This window comes from Wyeomyia smithii, chromosome 2 (assembly GCF_029784165.1).
Source record: "Wyeomyia smithii strain HCP4-BCI-WySm-NY-G18 chromosome 2, ASM2978416v1, whole genome shotgun sequence".
Taxonomy (NCBI): domain Eukaryota; kingdom Metazoa; phylum Arthropoda; class Insecta; order Diptera; family Culicidae; genus Wyeomyia; species Wyeomyia smithii.
Window position 1 is genome coordinate 117,455,708 of NC_073695.1, and position 24,163 is coordinate 117,479,870.

Consider the following 24,163-nt stretch of genomic DNA (forward strand, 5'->3'; position numbering starts at 1 on the left):
GTAAAGAAAAGTTATCCTGAGGTTGTTTAAACTCACTCATTTTTCTCAGAGATGGCTGAACCGATTTTCACAAAATTAGTGTCAAATGAAAGGTCTAGTTGCCCTATAGGTTGCTATTGAATTTCATTGCAATCAGATTGTAACTGTGTCCGTTGTTCATAAAAATGTGAAATCACGTAATGAAAGTAAACATATTGACTTTCTCCTAACGGTCACATTAAAAGGTAGAAAAATGAACTCAGTTCGACGAATCGAGCATTTTCTGCATATATGCATGTATAGGTGTATATGTTTGTGTGTGGGTGTATACGTGTGTATGTGCACCTTTCTTTCGCACTCACTTTTCTCAGAGATGGTCTGACCGATTCTTTCTATCTTGGTGTCAAATGAAGGGTCTATTTGCCGCTTAGGTTGCTATTAAATTTCCTTGTAATCAAACTTTTAGTTTTGGCGCTGCGTCAGAATGTGAAAAACGCTCTTATATCTCAGAAGCTATGAACATAGTTGAATTCAAATAAATGGGCTTTCAAACCCCTAAACAATGAATTTCATAATGTTTGAACGTGTGGTTTGAAAGTTATAGAAAGAAACGAAGCCCGCAGACTGTTTAAAACTTTAGCTACGATCAAAATATGTGGCCTCAACATCATTTAAATTTAATATTGTACTATTTCAATGATTGCGGCCTTGCTCGGGATTGAAGTTGAAATCAAAAGTCATTTCTATCATTTCACTTTTTGCCTTTCTCCTAGAAAGGTATAGCAATCACTGCATTTCACTTTTTGCCTTTCTCCTAGAAAGGTATAGCAATCACTGCAAAAACTAAAGGTATAAAAGTGCTCAAAAGGGCCGAATGTCGTATACCACTCGACTCAGTTCGACGAGCTGAGCATTTTCTGCATGTGTGTGTGTGTAACGCTCTCCCAATCTCACCCGATTTTCTCAGAGATGGCTGAATCGATTTCAATGAAATTAATTGCAAATGAACGATCTAGTTGCCCTATAAGACCCTATTGAATGTTATTGTAATCTGATTGCTAGTTTAGAGGTTATGTATCAAAATGTAAAAATCACGAAACATCAATATCTCAGAAACTACACAACCGATTTGAACAAAATTGGTTTTCAAATGAGCGGGCTACCTAAAAACCCTTAACTTTTTAATTTTATGAAGATTGAACATATGGTTCAGAAGTTACAGAAAGAAACGTGTCCTGGAAACTGTTTAATCTCACTCATGTTTCTCAGAGATGGCTGGACCGATTTTCATAAAATCAGTGTCATATGGAAAGTCTTGTTGCCCCATAAGACCTTAATGATTTTTTTTGCGAACGGATTATTACTTTTCCTGTTATGTTAAAAAAAGTGAAATTAAGCTATGAAAAGAAACATATTCTGATGACTACTTGGGCTCACTCACTTTTTTCAGAGATTCCGATTTCCACAGAATTAGCATCAAATGAAAGGTCTTGCTGCTACATAACATCCTATTGAATTTTGCTGTAATCGGAATGTAACTTCGTCCGTAATGTATCAAAATGTGAAAATCACCAAACTTCATTATCTTAGAAACTAAACAACAGATTTGAACAATATTGATATCGAATGAACGGGATACTTAAAGGTTAACGGGATAGTTAAGAGTTAACTGATGAATTATGATTGAACACGTGGTTTCAAAGTTTGGCTCCCCCATACGTTTCCTTTTCATTTGATTGTAATCAAACTTAAGCAACCGTTATGTTTTAATTTGTAAAACAACGAAAGTCTATTATCTCAAGTATTACACGACTTATTTGAACATAACTAGTGTCATACAAACGAGTCATCTCTCAAACTTACAAATAACAAACTTCATAAAAATTTGATATTCTGTTCAAAAGTTTTGTAGAGAAAAGAAATTCAAAGACTATTCAACACTATAGCTGCTTTGATCAATATATATGGCCTCAACATGATTTAAATGTGGTATCGTACTATTTGAACGTTCCCGGTATCGCTCGTGAATAAATTGTTCGAAATTAAGAGTCATTTCTTATATTACGCTTTTTCTGAAGCACTAACATTACGACAAATTTCATATCTTATACTTTAATTACAACATCAATATTTCAAAACCCAAATAGTGAATATACCTTTTTGGATTTAAGCATTCATGTAAATCTATTTTAACAAATAATAAGTTTGAATGAGAAAGGCTGAGTCTGACCGCTAGGTGGATTAATTCAGGTTTTTTTAGAAATATGATTGGGCATTTAAATTTTTTCTGCAAATTTCGGATTTTTTTACTTATCAATAGAATTTCTCGTATATCATAGCAACTTGGTCCAAAACACATTGAAAACGTAAAGCTAGTGAATCATTACATGCTACTTCGCAAATCCATCTCCATCTCCGATTTCGCTATAACTTTTCACAGTTGTTCCTTTTTGATAATAAGATCATTTTATGATATCCTCTGTTCATGTTGTCTCACGACTGCTGTTTCAAAAGGGCCTACCCAAAAATTTGACTGATAGATAAAATTTAAAAAAAAACGGTTTGTTTGATTGAAATGGTATTCTCAGCAAAGTTGCAGGTGATAGAATAGCGGTTCTATAAAAAATATGAGTGCTGTAAAACATTTTTTTCTCGGTGCCAAATTTTCCAAATTGTCACTAAATATTAAATATCTCAAAAACACAACAAAGTAACCAATTTATACAGCATGTGTTTATAGCAAGTAAAACCAGGTTTGGAAAACCGGAAGCTGAGAGATTGAGCAAGACAGGTATCGCTATTAGTATTGTGTCTGAGGCATTCCACGCTACCACCAAAAGACACTAGAATTATTAATTTTTTTCTAATTTGAGTTTGAGTTGTGGGTCACACCTGTGTTGACCAGTGTAATCATCCGTTGGTATACACTGACGAGCTTTTCTTTCGAAAATATATTAGATTTGCCTTACTTTACGTGGCTTACGTCAGCCCCTTGTCACAACAACACTTATTGCATGACAAAATCATCTACAGTAGAAAACCTCCAATTTGACATTAAAATTTTATTTTGACTATAAATTTTAATTTTCCGACCATCGTGCATTGAAAAGATTAGCTTTAGAGATGCGGGCAAAGTCTTCAGTCTCATTTAGTGCATCAATACGGTCACCTTGTGCCAACAGTTTCTTTTTCCTACAACCATTTTCGCTCTTCCACCAATTGCATCACACTCCTTTTCGTGAGAACTGCAAAAAAATCAGTGTAAAATGTTCAAAGCTCTAACCTTAATCTCCCAAACTGTAATCATGCATTCTTTCGTGTCTGAAAAATTTGCCCTTTTTTAGTTTCTTTTTATGATCTGAACAAATCTGACTCTTAGGTAAAACTGACTCGTAAGTTGACTCCTACCATGGACAAATTAAGAAAACCGTGTATTTTCCTAAATAATTATAATTTTTCGAGCTTAAATTAGAAATAACTCGAAAACCAATGACTTTAGAATGTTTACTACCAAGAGCTTTTTGATTCAAAATGACTCTCTGCATCTTTTAAAATCATCAGAATACTAATATTTTGGAAAATGTTTGAATTAGAATTTTCATAAAAAAATTAATCTACCATAAACAAATATTTTTCATTTCTCCATCCTGGACTTTTTTTAAAAACTGCGTATTAACGACAAGTTTCTTAAAAAAAAAAATCAACTTTTTTTTTTAAATTGAAAATTAATGTTTATTTTTAATTTTTTTTGGTCAAAAAAAATTTTATTTGTACCGTGCTGGATCGAAACCCGTACAGTATCGAAATCCATACACCTTGATGTTTTCCTTCAGTTTTAAGCTTTAAAAAAGTGAAAATTCATATGATAGTTATATGTACATATCCGTTGAGTTGTTGGCCTTCTGTTAAATTAAACTATGCGCCAGTAGGCCATGAAATAAAAATATTAAAAATGAAAAATCAATCGTGTATCGGTTTCAGTTGTCATTTCGTTGTATCGTTAGAGAATTTACTAAGGAAACATTCTTCAGATAACAACGATTTTCAAGTGGGATATAAGTGTTTTACTCTGTGAATCATTTTAAAATTGATGGAAAAGGTAAGTCATTGTCATTTTCGAACTGTATATTGCTTAATAAATAGTGTAAGTTGAATTTATTCAACAAAAACTGTGCCGTACGGATTTTGATTCTTGTTATTTGCTTGAATGGACTTTGATCCAGTCTATATCGCGTGTGTGCGGATTTCGATTCAAAAATGTACGGGTTTTGATTCAGACAAAAAACTGTGTACGGATTTCGATTCAAAACATGTTCTATTTAAACATGATTTTTTCGAGTTTCGGAGTGATTTTAACCATTTTGCTGGAAAATAGTGATAAAATATAAGTAGACCTATAACTAAACATGTCAGTTTAAAGCAATATGTGATTTCTTGATTTTATATTGACCGTCGAAGATTATCATGTGCTTAGGTGTACGGATTTCGATCCAGCACGGTACAGTGTATATTTTTTTATGTTGCATTTTCGATTCGCTACAACTCATTCTCAGACAGTTCTATACAACCAACGGTTTCTGGGCTACAATGCTTCGAATAAAACCTATGCCAAAAGGCACACTCCCTTTTAGAATGTAACTCATGGGTGTAAAAAACTCTCCACCTGTGAAAAATGCTCAGTTTGCTAAGCCAAATACGTGTGCAAAGTTTCATTCAAATCAAAAATGGACGATTAAATTTTCGCGTATTTCCAAGCGATTTGAATGATTTTGCTCTACTAGAAATAGATTAATAGAACATTGAAAATTGTCCATCATTTTGGAAACAGTTTTCCAACCGTTTAGTGAATAACAACTCTGGCAGAAAATCTGCCCCGGAATAGATTTTGAAAGGTTGAGAATATTCAATAGTGGGATTGTGTAGTAACTTAAATTATGAGATACCCGACTCCGGGAATAATTGAGATTTTCTTTAAGCTGTTCCGGAAAAATTGTGTACTAGAATTGTGTTTTTATCTCTGTTCTATACCTGCCTGTTAATGTCCCAATTATTTTTGACGTAGGACTACGTCTTACCGCACTATATCGGAATAATACTTTTCCTCTAAAATAGGGTTTTGCCAAAAAAAAAAATTAAAAATGACTAACGTTGTTCTTCGTAAACCATGCGGTGGTGTCTGGGATACCACCCTCCTGCTATTTTAGATTAATAATAAATTGATATTAAATCTGCTAAGTGGTCTTGAGATACGATGCTGACTAGGGTGGCAATGACTGCATGAAAAAAAAATTCACAGTCGAATTCCAAAAACCGACCATGTACATTTCATTTCATTGACCCAATGAAACGATCTGTACGAAATTTCAGCTCTATCGGATATCATTTTGGGGAGCCTCAAAACGCTCAAAGTTGTGATTTTTCGACCCTCGAAAATCTACCAAATTGGGAAAATCGAAACACCTTCTGGGACTTAGCGGGTTTCTGGGCAACCGAAGGCTTCTAAAACTGCGTTTTTTTTTACGCGGGTTGCTTCTCTCGATTACAAAAAAACGGTACAAGATAGCGACCTCATTTCGATCATGTTTTCCATTTTAGGCCACGAGTGATCATATATCAGTTTTCAAAAAATTCATAGTTTTTGGTGTAAATACTCAAAATTTAAAATATTGCATTTTAGTCTCTAGATTGACCCGTGTCATATTCAAACTAGGTTCAAATATTTTAGGACGTTATATTTCCAACTCAAAAAGCCTTGTTCTACACGGGCCCATATAAATTTGGAACGCATTCCCCGAGTAGAAAAGACCTTAGTGTATTGTTAAGGAAATAAAATCAATGGAAATTTGAAAAAGGTCCGTTGTCGGTTTTCTGACGAAGCTTTTTCACTATGGCCGGTCATCTACTACCTTTCTGGCGAATCAGTGTTGTAGTTTGCTGAAAACTACACAATTGGGGCCTCCACAAAGAGAGAGAAAGTTCTTTTCTCTATCAAATATGAGATTCAATCAAAAGTTCGATTTACAGCAAGTAAATTCAAACAGACCATTTCAATCTGAAACATTCCTTCAGTTTTCTTTTTTCGCGAGCGCCAAAATCACAACTACATCTATAAGAGTTCACCTTGGATTTTTTTCGAATGACACACAACACACCATTTGAATCGAACCAACGCACATGAGAGGTGAAGCAGAGAAAGAAAATAGCCCACAAGCTTTTTCCATTGCATTGCTGTTGCTTATTTGTCCGAATCGGGGATACCAGATGTGATTTGCAAAATTCAGATTTTCAGAGTCCGTGTGCAGATTTTATTGATCTGTAGATGTGTGTTTTTTCCTAGTTTCTGTAGAATATTGTCAGGGTCGCCTCATATTGGTGCAGTCTTTCTCAAATTGTATGCAAAATTTTGCCTGTGGATCGCGTTTTTTTTTTCAGATATCAAGAAAAAATATCCGGTTTTCGAACAGTTGCAGAGTTCCTTCAAAAACATCTGGCACCTCTGGTCCAAATCATTCGACAGTTATAGGTAAGTTGCGTACGACTATGAAGAATGAAAGACTGTCAAACTTATTTTGAATTCCTTATTCTTAATTCCCAGAGCCCACCTGGGGCCATCTGGCATCTTTTTCTTGCATCATAAATCGCAATATCGTTTCTCTATTCCCGCGTTGATTCCCACTGATCCAGTGGAATAAAGAAATTTGCTATTAGCATTGTTAAGTTGCGAGTATGATATAATAAAAGAGTTGAATGTTGATTATTTAATTAATAAGATCTCTGCAAAAAAAAATCGTAAGAAAAAATTCTAACAATATTTTGGTTACTTTTCAATAACAAATAAATGTTATTAACTCGTACGATAAAAAAAACGGTTTAGTTTTATTTTGGGGCCCCCACTTAAAACTGGGCCCCGCCCCCCCCCCCCCCCCCCCAATTGTAAATCCGGCTCTGCTTCTTATTTCGACGCTATTTTGAACAGAACTAAGCATGGCATTAGGAGGAGAGAGAGTTTTACATACTCTCATTTCTCTGTTCATACAATCATTCAATTCTCTATAAACTTGTTTGTTGTCGAGTAAGAGAACCACGAAAATATCTTAAAATTTTAAGAAGTTCGAATCCGTGATCTCTTTTTTTGTACGTTAAGCAATGCAAGTTTGAAAAAAATCACCAAGTCAAACGTTGGTCTTTTTTTCTTATCTGAGTGGCAAGGTGAATCATGCTATTGCATCTATTTCTCGCAAACTTTGCTGCCCATTTCGCGTATTTGTTGCTATGTACTTGTCGTCAATGAAAACCAAACTTTTTTTCCTTCGTTTGTCATATAAAATTCACAATAAAGCGAATTTTCTGGATTACTATAGGAAATACATTAAACTTTGTTATAAACGTAATTGAATTGTGTGCTCCAAATTTACTAGGAGTACTTACTTATTCTAAAATACTTTTTTAAAAATTCATCAGATCTGCCTGATTTGAAAATATTTGTGAATGATGTGAAGAAGAAGAACATAGAGCGAAAAACGAAATGTTTGAAGGTCGATCTTCTTTGGTGCGCTTTCAAGCTCGAACGCGTCAACACTTTGAGGTACGTCAGGCCCGTAACGAGCGCACCAGCAACAATCAGGATCAGTTTGACAGGCCCTATTCCGTACCAACACTCGGTCGAACATGCTCGAAATTTGCCCAGTCATCGCGATGCTAAAGAGCAGGTAATTGATTGGAAACGTTCTACCGCACTTGTCCCGAAATGGGCTGCTTCTATAGTCTGAATGATTTGTAGATGATTTTTAGAAAGCGAAAATCGAGCTTCCGTCCAGTCATTCACTCTCGTAGGTTTGTTTTATCTTTCGAAGAATGTACGAACAAATTTGTTTTTGAACTAGGAAATCATAATAACTCTTATTAAACCAGGATGTCAGAGTCCCAGCGGCAGTTTTGTTGAGCCAACGTTAGGCACCATCGTGATAATGAAACATTCTTGATGTTTGTTTACTTAAAAATCGTGTTATTTACTGCCTTCTAGGAACGCACTAATCGGTAAAGTGAACCTCTGCATATTGGTAGAGCATCGTAGATATATCCTTGCGCTTTGGAGTTGATTCATGCATAGTGCTATTATATTGCCTATAATAGCTGTTAGTTTTGTTACGAGTTATTTGGATCTAGTGCCACACAATTAACATCGTGTTTTCGAGGTTCACGTGTACCGCAGCTACGATAACAAAACTGACTGACCAACTAGCACTAACAAGACATTAATGAAATAACAGAAGATGTGTTTGATTCTTCACTAGATTGCAATAGCAAATTCATATCATAATACTTCTAACGATTAAATTATTATTCCACAGAAAAATCTTTTCACATTTCAGATTTAAATTTCAAAAATACTCTCTAGAATTTTACCGCTCTAAAATTTTATAACTTGACATGTCGCGTATACTAATCGCTTGTTAAAAGCTACAGTGTAGGCTTTACTCGTACATTATTCCTAAAACGAGTGGATACGACTAAACAATGAAATATTAACCTTTTTTTTCTTGCTAGAACGCATCTTCCAAACCATCAAAATCCACATCACGAACGTACGAGGTATGCAAAATTTCGAGGTGCCATCGATCAAATTTGAATTATTCCGAACAGAAGCCCAAGTGCCAACTGATATGATCACCGATTTGCATTTCAAGCCCGGGTGTTGTTTTTTTTTCTCGTCTTCCATACAATCAGTGTGCAAGGAGAATGGCCGGCAGAATCCGTTGATGCAAAAACCCGTAAGAGAAAAATTAAGGTACGGCGATCTGATAAAACCCGAGGAAACCCCGGAGACGCCAAGCGTCATTTTAAAAGTCATAATATTTAATTTGTTTTCACCTTCTGGGTGTTTTGTGATATCACATAAATTTTTCGACCAACATTTCTGACACCGAAATTTGTACCTGCAGGACATTGCTATAGTAATGATTTTTAGCGTTTATTCTACCAACAACGTAGGATTTTGGAAACTGGAACTTCGGAGGGAAATAATGTACCGCTCGGGAACAGCGTTTTGCTTCCCGTTTTGGGATCGAAATTATTGGCCCTTGTCTGTAATTTATCGATTCTCTCTCAAAATCACCGTTGGTGCAAGTAGAAATAATAAATCATTTAATTTTTATTATTTTTAGCCTCTGAACTTGTTTTTTGTTCTTTTCTTCTCGCCGTTTGTTCAAGCCCGCTGATACTGAACTCTGCGGTTTCAATTTCGTTCTGCTTTATGATGTTTTATTTTATATGATGTTACGAATATTTTCCCGTAGGACTGTCCTGGGTACGGCCAGTCCGGCCCCCATTCGATATGACGAAGAAACTCCAAGGCACCGTGGACGGAACTAAATTCAAACTGACCAACCCTTCGTTGTGAAATAGATGAAGAAAAAAAACCCTTCGCTGTGATCTAACCCGAGTAAAAAGATGATCAAGTTTAAGGCTGAATTCAAATAGTTTTGGAACAATTTGAAGAACGAAAAATTTGATATTTTGATGCCATTTGTGATAGTTTTTGCTGAAACAAGTTAGACTAAATTTGAACATTTTTCTGTAATATGCCCACCAATGAAAATCTAACAGCTCTTAATCACAACAAAATTATAAAAATTCGGTAAATTTGGACTGGACCCATTCGATCGGGCGTCTGAGGGTCCACATCGCTTTTTCCCCGAGGCCAACAGCTCCACCGTAGACCTTTGGAACGCCATCCCGCATTTGTCCTGCGAAGCGCCCGTGAAAAGGACGAAGAACAGCCGTGAAAGGGGAGATAAACGACGAACCTTCGATAAGTACGATGTCCGCTGTAAATTTATTGTCGATGAGACTGGATAGCGACGTTTGACTGCTACCGGGCATTGCAGATCAACCAGAATGTGTTTCGCTCGCGCTCGCATGCAATTCGCTTTTTTCCTTGCTCATCTTCTCCGGCTGCACTGATGCTGCGATGGCATCGTAACGGAGTGCGACGAGGCAAAACATGCAACAGCAAATGCAACCAGTAAAAGTGAATGAAAAGAACGAGCAAAACGCAGTTACCGTGATTTCAATTTTGTTTTAGCTGTAAGTGTATATGTTTTTTCCCTCTTTTTTTTTAATTTCATTCACTGTTTGATGTGATATGTCCTTAGTTCTTTTTGTATGTCGGTGAATTGGAAATCTGTAAGTTTTTTAATTATATAATAACTTGGACATGAAGCCATACTTTCAAAATTACTTCAATATTTATACACTATACGAAAGAATCAGACCATTATGCAAAAATTCACAATGATACAACATGTGATAACCTCTAAAGCTTTTAATGTCCCTAAAGTAAACGGAATAAATTGGATTGATAAAAAAAAATTGATTGATGCCTAAGTTACAGAAATAGTGTCATACAGATTTCTCCAATCTCGTATATTTCAACATCTACTTGGATACCATTCAAAACTCACAATCGAATCGATAATTGGAATTTCTTCGAAACAGCAATTTATTAGTTTCATTCGTTTTGGTGGATTTGATAAATCGGATTGCGTTTTCTGGAATGCGACAAACCCCACAAATACTATCTTTTTTCCTTCCCATTAACCTTTTATGATCCATATAATACAACCCGCAACGAAAACTTAGAAGTACCAAACGACTCAAAGGGATGATAATTAGGGTAAACGTAACAATGCAACGAGCGCGACGACACGGCGCGTAGCAGTAGCTTGAAACATTCCTCTAAACTGAACCGTTTTCAACAGTGCGGCTTAATCAACACTCTGGCGAGAAACGGATTTTCTTCGCGTTGGGGAAGCCTTGCGAAAAGGGGTGAAATCCTTTATCAGGTTTTACCTTCTCTGTTCTATTCACTACCGGCTGTTCGGTCGACCACGGCGGATATTCACATTTGGTGAAGATTTTTATTTGCCCAAATGTTTTGGCCCTGAACGCACAGCAGGGATGCACAGAATGCGCAAAATTGGATTCCTGCCTTCCAGTTGACTTCTGCTAGTTAGAAAAAGGGAATTTCCAGTTAGATTTTTTTGCCTGCGTACCAATAGATTTTAAAGCAGGAAGGATTGTCACATTACTGGCGGTCTAATAGGAAGGAGGACAAATCTGGTATAATCCTATTGTGCACGGGTAATATAAGTGCGTCATATGAATTTTATTGGTAACTTAATTAAAAACTTTCCATCACACGGCTAACCATCGTTAGAGTGATTTAATACGAATCCAGGAAAACATTTCGTAAATCGGAGTGAACTACGAAATGAATTCCCCTAATAAAAAATATAAGACGAATACGATTTATATATTTTTTTACTCTAACATTTTTTCCTTATTTGGTGGGTCAATCAGAGGAGGTAAGGAAGGTGACTCCATCTTGATTGGTTCCCATGTTCCCATGAAAAGAAACATTATCAAGTGGACCTGATCCTTCGATTTGCTCTAAATTTACTTATTGGATGATCCAGAAAACAACATGTTTTAACATTACATTTCAAATATTGATTCTCTCTATTCTCAACAACTAGTGAGATATTTGATAACGCTTTTTGTTAGTCTAATTTTTGGTCAACTTTATTTTTTAAGTTCTTCTGAACAATTTTTTCAATCAACTTTTTTTCGTAGTCATTTTTGTTTGAAATACCATCAGATTTAGAAGTTTTATTTATTTCAATTAATTCAATGTTACCGAAATCCGATAAAGCTAAAATTTTTCATGAATGTTTTTGAGAAAATGAAAATTTTGAACCCTACTTCTGAACGAAATTCGAAAAATCGCGTTCAATTGCCACCACAATCCATATCAGGGTGTGAAAAAAGTATTTGTGAAATTGTGTTGACGAGTCGAACAATCTAAGCCACGGTCGAACGTCCAGCTGAGACGTCATACAGCAAATGTTTTTACTTTTTTCTATGTACAGTGCGTCTTGAGCTGCCCGACAGATCAGACGTATTTTCGGTTGCTTGTGGACTGGTCTTTGACTGCCTATAGCTTCAAAGTTTGTGTTTTGTCAGTGTGTCTTTTAAAGATTACCTGGAAGGAAACTTACATCAGTCTTTCTCAAGACTACCTATTTCTTTCTTTCTCAATACTTGCAATTTGATATTATTCTTGAACTTTTCTCGTATCATCTGAAATGGCAGGACGAAAAAAGAAACCACGCATCGCTACGGGGAGGAAAAGAGAGGCATCTTTTTCTGAAACTAGCTTATGCAGTGAAAATTTATACGATATTCTGCCTGAGCAAGAAGCCGGCGAAATTGAAATGTTCGAAAGTAAAACTATTCAAAGTGAAATTTCTGTAAAAAAGGAGAAAGTTCCACCTATTGTGGTAACTATTGCTTCTGAATTTAATATTTTTAAAAGAGAACTTTCTACGTTTCTCTCCGACGTCAAAGTTACTTATCAAATTGGCCGAAGAGGCGAATGCCGTTTACTGGCCCAAACATTGAAAGATTGGAATCGTCTTATTCAGTATTTAACTGAAAAGATGTATAAATTTTTTACATATGATACGAAGAGCGCCAAGCCGTTCAAGGTCGTATTAAAAGGTCTCACCAACGATCAAACCGTTGATGAGATCAAAATTACCTTGACAGAATTACTTAGTATAGCCCCTACCCAAGTAATTCTGATGAAACAAAAATCACGAGACGAAAACAGTCAGCGAACTGGAATTTCCCTTGTCAATTATTTAATTCATTTTAACCGCAGTGAGGTTAATAACTTAAATTTTTTTGAAAAAGCACATGCTTCATATAACGTGCGTGTAAAATGGGAATCATATCGAAAGTTTGGCGGAGGTGAAAAGCATATCACCCAATGCCGTGTTTTCCTTTGGCCATGGTTCAAAGTTTTGTAACATGGACCGAAAATTCCTTATTTGTGGAGACTCTTCTCACAAAAAGGACACATGTCCTGTGGAAGAGAGTAAAAATTTTCGCTGTGCGAATTGTAACGGCAACCATATGTCGAATTTTTATCAATGCCCAGCCCGTTTAGCAATTGCTAAGGCAAGGCAAGGTAAACAAAATTCAAAACAAAATTCTCCAAGCGTACCAGTGACACATAGTTTACCTACTCCTTTGCATACCCGTTTAACTTATGCACAGGTTACAGGTAGTTCGAACATTATACCGCCTAGTGTTGGTAGTTTGAAAATGACCGTTAATATGGGTAAGCAAAACACGCTAGAAAATAATTGTACACCTATTACTCCAGCTAATATTGCTGCCGAAAATATTTTTTCTAATGTCAACTGCCTGGGGCCTATTACGGCAGGTAAACTTTCTTTTTTGCAACAGGCAATGTTCGATCTTATGAACGCCATGTTGCAGGCGAAATCAATGTTTGAAGCCATTCAAATAGGCACAAATTTTACTAATAAAATTATTTCTAATTTAAAATTTAGCAATGATTTTAAATAAAACAATTAAAATATTTAATTGGAATGCTCGCTCATTGAAGGCCAATGAGTATGAGCTTTTTAATTTTTTAACAGTAAATAATGTGCATTTTGCAATTATTACTGAAACATTTTTGAAACCTAACATAAAATTAAAATATGATCCCAATTACGTGGTTCATAGATATGATAGGATTCAGGGTTCCGGCGGTGGAGTTGCAATTGTTATTCATCGCCGAATCAAACATCGTGCTCTTCCCCATCTTGAGACGAAAGTTATTGAAACTTTGGGAATTGAAGTTCAAACTGAACTTGGGATTTTATTTATTGCCGCAGCACATTTACCATTTCAAAGCACACGCGAGCACAAAAATTATTTTAAAGGTGATTTACAAAAACTCACCAGAAATCGTTCGAATTTTTTTATAATCGGCGATTTTAATGCTAAACATCGTTCATGGAATAATTCTCAAAGTAATTCCAATGGCAAAATTTTATTCAATGATTGTTTTTCAGGATACTATTCTATTTTGTCTCCGAATCCTACATGCTTTTCTTCTGTAAGAAACCCTTCAACAATTGATTTGGTGCTAATAGATCAAAGTCATGTATGTAGTGATTTGATCACTCATGCTGACTTTGATTCTGACCATCTTCCAATAACTTTTTCTTTATCACATGAATCAGTTTTAAACCCTATGAGCTCTGTTTTTAATTATAACAAGGCTAATTGGGAAAGATACAAAACTCATATTGAGAGAAATTTCAATAATGAGCTTGATTTGCAAAACGAAGTGAATATTGATTCCGCTTTGGAAGCATTAAAATGTGCAATTGTTGATGCCAGGAATCATTCTGTTCCAAAGGCTCAAGTGAAATTTGATTCACCAATAATTGACGAAAATCTTCAACTTCTAATTCGTTTGAAAAATGTCCGCAGACGTCAATATCAACGTTCTCGTGACCCTGTTTTTAAAACTATTTATAAAGATTTACAGAAAGAGACTAAACATAGATTTACTCTTCTGAGAAATCAAAATTTTGAGACTAAAGTTGAAAAATTGAAACCATATTCAAAACCTTTTTGGAAGCTATCGAAGATTCTTAAGAAACCTTCAAAGCCTATTCCAGTTTCAAAAGATGGTGAACGTTTTCTTGTATCCAATGAACAAAAGGCTCAAAGACTTGCTCAGCAGTTTGAGAGTGTTCATAACTCAAATTTGAATTTTGTGAGTCCAATTGAAAATGAAGTCACACGTCAATTTGATTTAATTTCTTCCCAGAATTTTTTACCTGCAGAAAAAAATGAAACTAACTTGAATGAGATTAAATCAATTATTAAAAATTTCAAAAATATGAAAGCACCTGGTGACGATGGAATCTTTAATATACTAATCAAACATCTCCCTGAGAGCACAATGGAATTTTTAGTGAAAATTTTCAATTGCTGCTTCAAAATTGCATATTTTTCCAAATTATGGAAAAATGCAAAAATTACTCCAATTTTAAAGCCGGATAAGAATCCAGCTGAAGTTTCAAGTTACCGACCAATCAGTTTGCTTTCTTTAATAAGTAAACTGTTTGAGAGAATTATTCTTAACAGAATGATGTCACACATCAACGAAAATTCAATTTTTGCAAATGAACAGTTTGGATTTCGCCATGGGCATTCCACAACTCATGAATTGCTCAGAGTTACTAATATGATACGAGCTAACAAATCTGAAGGTTATTCCACTGGAGCTGCTCTTTTAGACATAGAAAAAGCATTCGACAGTGTTTGGCATGAAGGTTTGATTGCGAAATTGCAAACTTTTAATTTTCCAATTTTCCTAATCATAATTTTGAAAAATTATCTTACTGATCGAACTCTGCAGGTTGTCTATCAGAATTCAAAATCTGATAGATTTCCTGTCAGAGCAGGTGTACCTCAAGGTTCAGTCTTGGATCTAGTCCTGTACAACATATTCACTTCAGATCTTCCTGATTTGCCTCCAGGATGCACAAAGTCATTGTTCTGCGATGACACAAGCATTTCCGTAAAAGGAAAAAGTCTTCGTGTCATATGCAGTCGATTGCAGAAAAGTTTAGATATTTTTTCTTCCTACTTGCAAAAGTGGAAAATCTCTCCCAATGCTTCTAAAACTCAAATGATAATTTTTCCGCATAAGCCTAGGGCTTCTTTCCTCAAGCCAAACAATAATCACGTTGTCAAGATGAATGGGGTTATTTTAAGTTGGTCCGACAAGGTTAAGTACTTGGGACTAATTTATGATAAAAAACTTATTTTCAAAGAGCACATTGAGAGTATACAAGCCAAGTGCATCAAATATACGAGATGTTTATATCCTCTCATTAACAGGAATTCTAAACTTTGTTTAACGAACAAACTTTTGATTTACAAACAAATTTTTAGACCAGCAATGCTTTATGCTGTACCGATCTGGTCAAGTTGCTGTTCAACAAGGAAGAAAACGCTCCAAAGGATTCAGAATAAAATTCTGAAAATGATTTTGAAGCGTCCTCCTTGGTTTGGTACACTCGAATTACATAGACTTACTGGTGTTGAACCATTAGAAGCTATGTCAAATAAAATTATTAACAATTTTCGACAAAAATCGTTGCATTCCTCAATTGCTACGATAAGCTCTCTTTATAGCCAATAAGTTAGTAATTAAGTTAGTTGTAAGTTTATTTCCCCTTTTCTGACAAGTAGGTTTAAATCCCTACGAATGATAAGTCCTAATTGCGAAAGCAAACAAATCCTAACAATTAAAATTACAAATTTCTAACAGTGTTGAGAAGTCACCATTTGTGATTGGACACACATACTCATTATTTGCTAATATTTATCATAAATGCTTAAGCTACTAACAAATCCCCCCTTAAAAAAAAACTTTTTTCTATGTAGATAATTTATAGGTTTTTATGTTTGTATTTATTGTACAAATGATTTGTAGAAACTTATTTCCTAAATAGTCCAGGAAAAGCACTATTCACTAGGGTGGCAATGAAAATCGACTTTTCGAATTTCGCTTGAAAGTAGTGCTCAAAAGTTTCGTCTTCTCGGAAAAAGCCTCCATCCAAAATTTCAGCTCAATTGGACCTTGGAAACACGTGCCTCAAAGCGGTCAAAGTTTCATTTTTTTATTCATATTTTTAAATTTCCTCGTTTTTCTATAACAAATTTAAGTTCAAGACAATTAAAAAGAGAGGTATTATGGTCCTTCGTGTTGCCGAGAAAGATGGCCGGAATCGGTCAACTGGTTCCGGATACCTGGCCGGAACATGTTCTGATAATATAATGGCCTTGATCAAATTAGTACTTAGAACCGTACCATGTCTCCAACTACTTCGGTGGTCATATAAAGTGTCACATGCAGACCCATTCCAGTTGTGTTCCGGATAGTCCGAGATTATTGAACCAAAACCCATCAAGCGACAACTATAGCGACTTGGACTCTAAAAACTAGTCCATTTGTAGCCATATCGGACGTGTTGCCAAAATCGAAAGATGCCTGTACCCGAAAGCGTATTGTCTACCATAAATTCCTCCAGTCAATTTTTTAACATTTCAATTTTTCGTTACACATCTTCATAAGAATCTTCTGCACTGTTTATTTTGTATGGACCCCACTGCGACCAGCATTTTTTTTATCTTCTGTGGCATTGTCCAGACGTTTTTGCTGTTCGCACATTTTTTTAACTTTTTTGTAGTGTTACTTATGGAAAAGTAACCGGCTCCATGTTATAGTGCTTTTTATCTTCTTTTTCAGATTTAGTAACCTACTTCCTTCCTTATCGACATTATCATATCCTGCTGCAAGCTATCACTGTACGGCGTATAACGTTCTATAGTCCATGATATTATCAAAGCTTTGGACCAGTGATTATTAAGTCTGGAAGAAAGTTTTGTGTAGAAGAGCCTGAGAATAAACCCTATACTTAACCCTCTCTCTACCATGGTTACTCTAGAGCACCATAGGCTTAGGTGCGATATGTCTTTCGAAATATTTACCAATGCTACTCAAAATGCATAAATATATTCTTGAACAATATACTGATTGTTCAAGAACATACTTATGAATTTTGAGTGGGATTGGCAAATCTCTCTAAAGACTTTTTGCATCCAAACCTATGGTGCTCTAGAGTAACCATGGTAAAGAGAGGGTTGAAGTCCTTTTGCCAACGAATGGCTTGGTTCTATTAAGATTCGAACCTATACCACTCATTTGTCAAAGTGTACTCAATAACCTTACGGCTACGAAGCTTGGCACTATTAGAAAATACGTAGGTACATCTCTCGCTGAGTCCTATTTTGCTAGACCTTGTTTCCTAAGAGCGTAGCTTCTACCACGTGAATAACTTGAATATCATACCTCAGCATTTCTGTATGACATGTGTCGGTTCTTGAGAGAAATTGTTGACTGTCCAAAGGTCTACAACGAATCACCGCCGATTTTACTCGCAGATGGCACAATAGAAGACTGCATATAAAGGCATCCCGGCAAAAAATAACATCAAAAAAACCTTGAAAGTTGCTGTAATTATACATAGTTTTACCATGATTCAACTATGATTTTTATAGTAAATACATCAATTTTACATTAAATATCATTGTCCAGAACAATAAAAAACATTGTTTTTGCCATTTTTACCATGAAAAAGGGGAGTTGTTATGTATCTTAACAGCATTTTTTCAGGCACTTTTCCCATACATTTAGAAGTCACTGACAATGTTTTTCATGGTAAAATCATTGTCGGCGGTAGATTCAACAACAAAAAACGTTGTTAAAACATGGTAATAACAAAAAATGTGTGCAAGCTTACAGTAAAAATACCATGTTTTTTATGGTTACAATAAAAAACATTGTGCATTTACTGTTCTCACCGCAAAAAACATCGTAAATTTTTTTTCGGGATTCTAGAATATCTGAAATTGTGAAATTGCAAAATTGCTAGTCCAGCAATGATGAACGAATGTGAGTGGAGTGCATACCCTGTGCGTCGTGCTGGTTAGTGGTGTAATATATTCAAACTACACCCGATTCGTTTTTTTAACGGTCTTTTTTACATGGATCTTTTTAACTGTCTTTTTTGCACAGTGTATCGAAGTAACTCGTTTTTTGCACGGTTTCTTCAAATAACACGGTTATTTTTTGAACGGTTTTTAGAAATAAAACGATTTTTTGCACGTTGTTTTTCACACAGGACGCATCCCCCGTAAGAAAAAGTATCGGGTGTAATGTGGGCAAGAAAGACTTACCGAGTAGAGAAGTTGTAGGGTAGAGAGGCGAAAAAGCGCTCAACGTTATGGTAAATGTCACATCAAAGCGGTAAGTGTCATATGATTTTGTATAGCCGTTTACAGGTTTGAAATTTGAGCTTTGGAAAAGGTGCACAGTTGTAAATGTGTGGATGTTCTGTTTGGATAGCTTCATACGATGACTGGTTGTAGAAAGGAGCGACCATAGCGCTGCAATGTTGTTCCTCATAAGCATCCAGTAGCTTTGGTGTTTCAAGCGCGATGCACGTTTTCAAATCACCCCTAAAATTAAATAAAATCAAACTAGTTCAGCCGTTTTGGAAAGAGAAAAGATAGAGCTATACACCAAGATACACCAAGTCTCGTTAATTTATTCCAGATAACGTCATAACTGAGTTGTCGATTAAAAAAAATGACAGCTGTCACATTCATTTGTAAAGTCAGTCCACCTTACTGAAATATCGGCACAAAATATCTAAAGTCTCGTTAGTGACACTTTGAGCCGAAATTTAAGTTAGGTTGAACCGAGATTTACGAAACTATATACAGCTATCATTTCTTTAATTGCGCACTCAGTGACGCCGTTTTTAACAATAAATTATCGAGATTCGGAAATAAATTCTGAGTGTGTAAATATGCATATGAACAAATATACAGGTTTGTGATAATTTCACCAGAACATGTCGAGTTATTTGGATTAAAATTTATTTTTTATACTCTTCCGCTATTTTTGATATAAACTTAAATTATTTTTATAGGCAAAGTAAGTACCGTCGTGCGGAGCTTCTTTTGGCACAACTTCATGTAATTGTAACCCCCATTATACGAAAAAGAACTCAATGATTTTTACTTATATTTAACGCGCAGCAATAGTCACGAATAGTTTCATTTGAATTCGTGGAGAAATAAAAAAAAGTGTTCATATAGCTATTAAAAAGTTGTTTGTTGCTTCACATTGGGGGCTGCTTAGGACAATTCAAGAAATCGATAAAACTCTACACAAAAAAACATTTTTTTAACTGAATTACAGGTGGCAACGTGGAAGTGATTCACTATATCTATGCCATAAAACTCAAACCATTTTTTATTTCTCTTCGGAATCGATTTCAGTAACATCTACAAGTAGTAAAATTACAATGTACTAAGTTGAGTTCAAATCTTTCACCTTTGTGTTTGATAAACCACATCCCGCAGACGCCTTTCGAAGTCATTGCAAGCCGCACGCACAACTTCGTTCGGCATTTCGTCCCAACCTAACGTTTTTTAAATGTGTCCAAACTCAAATGCCTAACGTCATCCAACTTTTCTCGCATGTATCCCCAGATACTACATATAGTCTAGCGGGTTCAAATCCAGTGACGATGCAAGCCATTAACTGATGAAACAAGGTAAATTCTGCTTGCACCATTTCTGAACGATCAATGCCTCATGCGCGCTGAATCCTGTTGAAAGAAAATACTGTCTTTCCCAAAAAGCATTTTAGCGAAAGGATGCGGATGGCTTCTGATAACGTGTTGCAAATAGTACTCCTTGTTTATTTTTACGCCCCTGTCAATGAATAGAAATGGTAATTTTTCTTTGTTCGGTATACCTCCTCAAACTATCACAGCTGACGCATTTCATAATCGCTCGGCTGCTCTTTTAACGGCTGGTATATCACGGAGACATGCTCCACGGTCATTTTACTTCTTCAAAGTTGCCTCCAGAGTAAACAACTTTTCGTCCGAAAAAAATGTGACCTTGTGACATTTTTTAAGTATTTATTGAAACTATTTAGAGGTTTAGCTGAAGCCCGGCTAAAGACGGCACTGGGCACTAGAGGGTTAAATCATGGTCCTATAACTTTTCAAAGTGAATCTTGATCAAAAATATACCGTATTTGTAAAGAAGCATCTACTTATAAATCTGATTTTTTGTAAATTTTAAAATGAGTTCTTTGTGGAATAAAACCTTATCATATTTGGCATCGTCTGACATCAAAATTCAGCAATGTGAAAAATTTTGGTGTTGTGACGGTGTTGCACGAAATCGATGTGACCGGCGCCATCATTGGTCTATAATAAAAATGGAATAATTGAACGATGCACAGTTAGGAAGAATGACCACTCCGCGCTTTCGTGCTTTCAGTTGATTCATTGCGTATCTTTCGTGGTTCGAAATCATCATGAGGTAGCAACCATCAACCATAAGTGCGGTCAGAACTGGGCTAAACTAAGTTAGTTACAAATTAAAAGCATATACCTCATTCCAATCTTTTCGGTGCCACATAAAAACTAATTTTCCACCTGCACCTTTACTATTTAGTTGAAGAATCATTATAAGCGTTGAAAAATTGTTCTAACTTCACATCTGAGCTTGTTTTCCATTTAAACACCATCGTTTACTTGAATATATCAGCAAGCTTGCTAAAGTATTCACTTTATTCCTTCAAACAAACTCAGTATAAATAATAACTTTACATTTTTGGATTTTTTAAAAATTGATGAACGCTCAGTGTAGCCACTAACTCTGGAAGGAACTTCAAGCCTGACTTATAACACAGAACGGAAAAAAATATTTCTAGGGTTGACTCCGGTCTCTTTAGACTCGTCCTAGTTTCGCTATGAATTTAGTATTAAAGCATCCCTATGGCGGCTATTAACCATCATTATAATGCCATGACCGGACAAACGGGTCAAATCGATTGACTTTGCTCTCCCCGTGCAATCGAATACTCACTTCCCTCTGTAAAACGGCAATAAAATGTCGATAAATAGCGCTCTGATTGTAATAAGTAAAAACAATCAACCCTTAATTAACGAAATCGTCCGAGATTCTTCCCTTCACCCGCTCGAAGTCCTGCGTTGGTCGTGCGTCGGTGACCGAGGAAAATTTAGTCCTGGGGCTGAGCAGAAGTCCCAGCCCGGCGGTAGGTTTGGCGTTTCGTCGGTCGGCCCAAGGAAAAGCGTTCGACCGGACGTGACTTTGACTCGGTGGTCGGCAGTTGTACTGGGCTGTTGTACAAAAGGTTTATTTGCGTTCGCAATTGTTTATGTTTTTTCCCGTCTGGCCCAGCTGTGTACATTTTTCTTTAGTGTCAGCTTGCAACAAACAGGGTGCTAAATTTGATTCCTACAATGTACATAGTTGCGTACAATTTATAAACGTTACTTTTAAGTCGAGCATAATCAGTAGCAACCGGCGACTGTCTCTTGCTGGTTAAAATAATGGTCACCCTGTTTGCAGAAATCCCTCATCTCTCTAGGAATGCTGTAGCCAGTGCGCGTTTCTCTTTTTATTATTTGAATTTATTTTTCCTATTAGAAAAGATTTTTCCTGACAAATAATGCTGATTGTGATGAAATTGGATTATAGGGTGGTTTTAGATTTGTGCTAAAGTGTGCGGTTGTGCCGTTAGGAAGCTATCACAACTTCCCCTTCAACCGTTCACTGTATGCCTTATAAGTGGAATTTGTTTGTCAAACCGAACAGTTCCTTGCTGATGGTTTGTTTCCTCGCTCATATTCCTTCGTCTGTATATTTTTTATTTATGACAATCAGGCCGTCCCCTTCTCCAGGAAGATATCCTGTGCGAACCAACAGCAAGTAAACGAGTAAATAAGCGGAGAACCGTTCTATGATAAATTGCCTCATATTGCAATGGTTTTGTCAAATAGCCGCTTTCTAGTTCACCTTTACTATACTGGTAGCAGAATCCTTCCGGGTTTCCTCTCGCCAGTCCAAGTGGCGAATTCGTGAGACGAACAGCGATTTCGGTTTCATACTGGAAACCATGGTATGTTTGCATTTTGTATTTAATGTTATTTAGTTTGTGGTTTGTTAGTTACAAAATTTGGAGAGCAAATTGCCAGTAAAAATAAATAGAAACAACAACAGCTCTTGCAAATTGCGGTGTTGGGCGTAGAGATTATCATTAGATGGAAGCTCTTCTTCATCAGTTCAACATTTTTGTAGGGAACATTTTTCGAGTATTCAAATGGTTTCGAAATGCAATGTTTATCTAACAAGCAATTTGAGGAATTGTTATATGTTACTCAGATCATTTCAAGCTTCAAACGCAAAACAAATACCGTTTTTGTCAGATTTTAGTCTTTTTGTAGAAATAGCTAATTACTTTTAAAAAAGAGCATAGGTACTTGGACACTGCAAACCACAATATTTACTACTTACAATGGATTCTAATCCATTGCGCAAATAAGATTCCACTGTTTTTTAGTAAAGATGCTACTTTATTTTCAAAAATATTAAACAGTTGTCTATAAATCATTCAACTGCCCATCGCCAATTATAACTTTGTCCCATATTGCTGGCAGAGCTCAAATACCGCTAAGATGAAAGTGTTCGTCTTTGATACTATCCACGAATCAAGCCATTTTTCGATGTCTTCATTTGAGTAGGTCTACTAATCAGCCAGATCATGTGCCATTCCGCGTGTCGTAGTGATTCTCACAGGGTTCAATATGGGTGTCATAGTGATCCTCACAGGGCTCAGGACGCTTCTCACATCTTCAATGTGAGTTCCACTGTGTACAGCATAGCTGCAAGGAATCGGATTCAGTCACGACATAGCCGATCCCCGCGGCTCAACATAAAGCACCTACGGAATCCACAAGCTGACAAAATCTACGCGCAACGGCTTGAAGCGACACTACCCAAGGTAGAGGAGCTCGGCTCACGGCCATCAGCGACGACGACACTAGGAACAGAGGCGCCGAGTGGCAGAAATGATTGGCATGTAGGGAATTCGAGGCAGCGGGAACATAGAAAAGCCGAACCTGGGTAAATAACCTAAGGGAAGGACGAGAGAAAACCTGGTCAAGTACAGACGAGCAAGAAACAACATGATCGCGATCCTGAGACGTAAAAAGCGCCAGCAGGAGAATCGTGATCATGAAGAGCTAGAAGAGCTATTCACTGCTAATGATACGCGAAATTTTTTACGAAAATATTAACCAATCCCGTAAAGGCTATGTGCCGCGAGCCGACTTTTGCATGGATGTGAAAAGTAATCTCATCACGAACGATAGCAGAGGTGGTCGACAGGTGGAAGCAGCTCTACGGTGAACATCTGAATGGCGTTGCAACGAACAGGTTCCGTTTCTGGGAACGGACCTGGGGGTGCCAGCAGTAGATGATCGAGTATCAGCCCCCGACTTACACGAGAGATTGGGAGGCTGAAGAATAACAAAGCCACCGGCAAAAACGGCCTGCCGGATGAGCTCTAGAGACATGGTGAAGAAACACTTGCTGGAGCACTGCACTGGGTCATTTCCAAGGTCTAGGAAGAGAAAAAAACTGCCGCAAGAGAATGAAAGAAGTCGTCTGCCACATCTATAAGAAGGGCGACAAGTTGGAGTGCTGCAACTATCGTGGCATTACGCTCATCAATGCTGCTTATAAAATACTCTCCCAAGTTTTACTTCAACGTCTAACACCTTTTACTTGACAGTACCAGGCGGTTTTCATGGGAGGCCGCGCAACAGACCAGATATTTTCAATACGA